Source organism: Humulus lupulus, chromosome 5 (genome assembly GCF_963169125.1).
Source record: "Humulus lupulus chromosome 5, drHumLupu1.1, whole genome shotgun sequence".
In the NCBI taxonomy this organism is placed as follows: Eukaryota; Viridiplantae; Streptophyta; class Magnoliopsida; order Rosales; family Cannabaceae; genus Humulus; species Humulus lupulus.
In genome coordinates this window covers 15,519,031-15,524,354 of record NC_084797.1, presented here as the reverse complement: position 1 = coordinate 15,524,354, position 5,324 = coordinate 15,519,031, and positions in this window count along the sequence as shown.

The window sequence follows — 5,324 nt, the reverse complement described above, 5'->3', positions numbered from 1 at the left end:
TGGGTCGGAAAAATGACAACTTTTTAAACTTACCCATGGTTCCAAGGGACAAGCATAACTTGTTCTTTTGATTTTACGTCATTGCAACGTCTTAACAGATTCTGAACACGATCGTCGAATGAACTCCCTTGAGTGGCGACGATATTAGGATTGACAAATAAAAACTTATTTTGGCGACCTTGTTGTACCACATATCTGTAAATTAACCTAATATAAAAATATGAAAAATTGTTATATGAATGAATAAATCAAATTAGAAAATTAAATGAACAAACTTATTTGTGAGATATATACCTTATGTAGCTGACGAGTACTGCTTGTCCAATCTTCTCCTTTCGAGCAAACTGAAGTATGTCATCCTTAAATATATAACAGTGAGACATATCCTAATCAAAAACTTCAGACTCTATGCCTAGATTGACACACTCTCCATCATCCCAATGAGATACGATATTCTGTAATCGTTCCAATGGAGTGTGGGCCAATTGTGTTGGAGGAGTTTGTTGTCGTCTTCTTTCTCGAGGTTGTTGTGTTGATGGAGCTCTTGGTCATTGTGATTTGGTCCTACTTGTAGAGGGAGTCTGTATACAATTATATCAACAATTAAAAAAATTACAAACAAATATAGAATTGTAAAGATAATTATGTAAAAACATGGCATCACCTCATGAGTTACATCTTCAGATATAATGACAAAATCCTTAGGCCACGCTATTGGCGTCCCAATGGCCTGAGCAACTATGTACATATCCAAATCAGGATATGCAAAATGGAGAGGACAGGTTGGCTTAAGAACACTCGCAATCATAACTTGGAAGTTGTTGCCTGCCTCTCTTTCAATGAGTGTACCTGATGCAACAATGTTTGAAACCGAACCAATTGCTAATTGGCATGCTCGGCCCTGCGTAAGAAACATATTATATACAAATAATCATGTTGAAGCAGTAAAGAAATTTATTTGGTTTCAGAATATTCAAGAAAGTTTAATTACCTCTTGCAAAAGCGGTTGTAGTGCAACAATGTGGTGTTCTGCTTGAGGCACTACTGGGTCTGGAGTATAGTAGGACGCCTGCGCTGGTGGCACTGGTGGGTCGGGCACATAGTATGATGATGGCGCTGGTGGGACTCCAACGTTAGATCCTGACCCGCTCTGTTGGGCCAATAATTTTCTCAAGAGCTCATCTTGTTGTTGAAGGCGCTCTTCTAGGTGTTGTGCTTGTTGGCGATGCTCTTCTTCTTGTTTTCGAAATCTTTCTTCAAATTCCTTTCTAATGTCGTCATTCGAAGAAGAGGCTTTTGATTTATTTTTCGTTGAGGTAGGTGTTGGAGTATTCCAGTATACTGAGCGGGACACACCGTGTCCTCCAGCCCTAACACGTCCTCGAGGCTCAGGAGTGCCCAACGCCCTCGTCAGGACATCATCAGGGCCATCAGGTGCCCATTTACCCTCAGCTTGGAGTTGCCGGTAATGATCCTGTGAAACAATATTCACAGAAAGTTATATATATATAAGCTAATAATTTGACATATCAACATTATTAAATATGAGCACTTACAATATTTTTTTGAATCTCAGAGGCCTCTCCAATGAGCTCTCCTTTTGCATTCCGACGACCCATGCTCCATAAGTCTGCCCTATCAAGTTCAGTCAGACTTTTCCCACTTTGTTCCATTAACATCTCTTCAATACGCACATAGCCTCCTCTAGAGAGGTTGTGATTGTATTTATTCAGTACTCGATAATTTTGCATCTCCTCTCTCTTTCTTTGCCACTTGGGAGTTAATCTTGAGTTCACAAACGTTAACCATTCATCCGGAGTTATGACATTCTCAAATCCAAATGGCAAAGCTGGCGGGAACTCATTTGGGTATTTTTTCAAAGCGTCGTAAACGTGTATCCTTGTAAGATTAGTCTTCCAATTTCGGAAGTACTTTCCCGCATCCTTCAACATTTGTTGCTTTTGTTTGGGGTCCAAATAATAAGTTTTCTGCAAGTTTGAAAGTAATAAGAAGCATATTATCAAAATAATATATATTTTAAAAACATTAAATGAAATATAATTAATAAAAATATACCTTCATTGTGTCGCATATTTTATTTTTATCCACCACACTAACATCTTTCCAACTGTTAATGTTGATGGACACAGTTGCTCGAACAACTGATCCAAGCTGTGATGAAACATTACTTCTAGATCCACCCACTAGTTGACCATACTCATTGTATTCAACAGGAGTAAGATGTCCTTCACTCCTTTTTTTGGTGTTTCTAGACATCCATGTACGTCCTCTCACAGATTTATTTTCTTGCTCCACTGACTGAGAATGAGGGCGTTGCTCTCCCTCATCAGAACTACCACCAAAAGGATCAGCCTCCATCTGTGAAACATAAATATCATTATTATAACAATTTTGGACACTCATAATCAAAAGATGAAACACATTGTGATAACAACTAAGAATTTCACATATCATAAACATATGAAACCTATCAAATGGTACCTCAAGACCTATTATCATCAACCCACAATCCTTCACCATTTTCACGGAAACAAATACAATCATCATCAACTTCGTCATTATCTTCTATTGCGGTGAATATGACAAGTTCTTCTTCGAGAGGTATATCATGTAAATCACCATTTTTAATGTTCCATTCTCTTGTTTGCGTTGGAAGAACAATTGACCATTGGTTGTCTGAAGGATCATTCACATAAAATACTTGTTTCGCTTGTGAAGCTAATATAAATCGATCAGATTTGTGCCCAATTCGATTTAGATTAACTAATGTGAAACCAAAATCTTCATATATTATGCCGCTGTCACTTTTCACCCAATCACAAAAGAAAACAGGTACTCGAGTTGTGATATAATCTAACTCCCAAATTTCATTAACTACTTCATAAAAAGTCATATCACATTCAACTGGATTTTTATCTTTTGCACTAGAGACTTGCACAGTTTTAGCAACAAGGCTAACACCACTGTTTTGTGTGTTTCTGTTGTTATCGCGCTCACTAGTGTTAAATAGAGTACCGTTAATCATGTATGATGAAAACTTGATGACATTAACTGAAGATCCTCGAGAAATCCACTTAACAATGTCTGAAACCTTATTTGATGTGTTTTGTAATTCTGACACAACCTATCAAATCAACATACCAAAAACAACCAAAAATGTCATCTTGTAATTAAGTACTAATTAATGACAACTTTCAATAATCAACACAATTTACCTTTTGTTCTATCCAACTACTAAAAGTTCGATAATGTTCGTCTTGTAACCATTTTGAGTTCCTTGACTTGGATGGAAATTTGGTCTTTATCCAATTAAAATGTTCCCTTCAATTATAAATATGTTGTTAAACAATTGAATATACAAAATTACACAACTTAAACTTAATGTATTATATGAATATAACTCACTCGATATAAGGTTGAATTTCATTTATATTCTGCAACAAAAGACGATGCGCTTCATCTAGAAGATCTCGACTTACTGTGCATACAACGCTACCACGACGACTCTGAAATCTCAACATTTTCAACATCATTTAACCCAATTTTCTGTACACCAGTCATGTATTCAGAACAAAATTCAACTGCCTCTTCTGCAATATAACATTCGACGATGTATCCTTCCGGCCGACTTCTATTCCTAACATACCCCTTAAGAATCTTCATATATCGCTCAAATGGATACATCCATCTTAAATAAACTAGACCACAATATCTTAGTTCTCTAACCAAGTGAACTGTCAAATGGATCATTATATCAAAAAATGCCGGCGAGAAATATTTCTCCAACTCACACAATACCTCAACAATTTCATCTCTTAACTTAGGTAACTTTAGCGGATCAATCACCTTACAACACAGTGACTTGAAAAACAAGCATAACCTTGTGATTACATCTCGAACTCTCCTAGGCAACACAGATCGAATGGCCACTGGTAGCAAATGTTGCATTAGAATATGACAATCGTGAGATTTCATGCCAGGCAGAATACAACTTTTCATGTCTACCAATGACCTTATATTTGAGGAATATCCGTCTGGAACTTTTATATTAAACAAACATCTGCAAATTTCCATTCTTTCTTCTTTAGTAAGAGTGTAAGCTGCAGGAGGTAAATATGTTCGTCTCTTATCTGGTTTTGGAGTCAATTCATCCCTTATACCCATTGCAACCAAGTCTTGTCTAGCCTTAATTCCATCCTTAGTTTTCCCAGGAATATTCAACAAAGTGCCAATCAAACTATCACATACATTTTTCTCAATGTGCATAACATCTAAATTATGACGTATAAGTAAGAAAGGCCAATATTCAAGTTCGAAGAAAACAGATTTATTTTTATAACACCCTTTTGGCTCCTCCACAACCTTGGCCTTGCGACTACGTTTCATCTTTGTAGGTGTACGAACTTTGGGCTTCCCTAACTTGAACACAATTTTAGACATCTTCTCAAGTACTTGGATCCCATTCAATGGCTCAGGAGCCTCTTCAAACTCTTGTTTACCATTGAATGCCTTCTTCCAAATCCGAAGTTTATGCGTATTAGGCAAGAACTTCCTATGTCCCATATAACATATTTTCCGAGAGTGTTTCAAGTATTCAGAACATGTTTTTTCTTGACAAATGGGGCAAGCTTTATATCCTTTCACACTAAACCCAGATAAATTTCCATAAGCAAGAAAGTCATTAATTGTCCACAATAAGACCGCTCTAAGATTAAATTCTTCCTGCCTATACGCATCATAAACCTTAACCCCTTCATCCCACAAAGTTTTCAAGTCATCTATAAGAGGAGCTAGATAGACGTCAATATCATTACCAGGTTGTTTAGGTCCTGATATCAACAAGGTCAAAATCGTAAACTTTCTCTTCATACACAACCATGGGGGTAGATTGTAAATAACAAGCATAACAGGCCAACAATTATACTTACTGCTAAGGGATGCCTGTGGATTAAACCCGTCAGTCGAAAGACCTAGACGAATATTACGATATTCATTTCCAAAAGAAGACCACTTCAAATCAACTCTCTTCCAAGCAAGGGTGTCAATTGGATGTCTTAATTTACCATCCTTTATTCTTTCATTAGCATGCCACGACAAACTTTTAGCATGTTCGGCATTTCTAAACAATCGGATGAAACGAGGAATTGGCGGAAGGTACCACAAAACTTGGGCAGGTACTCCTTCCTTGACATCGTCACCATTTCTTTTCTTTTGCCATTGTGACTCACCACAAGTAGGACACGATTTTGCGTCTGCAAAACTATTTCGATATAATATGCAATCATTAGGACATGCATGAATTT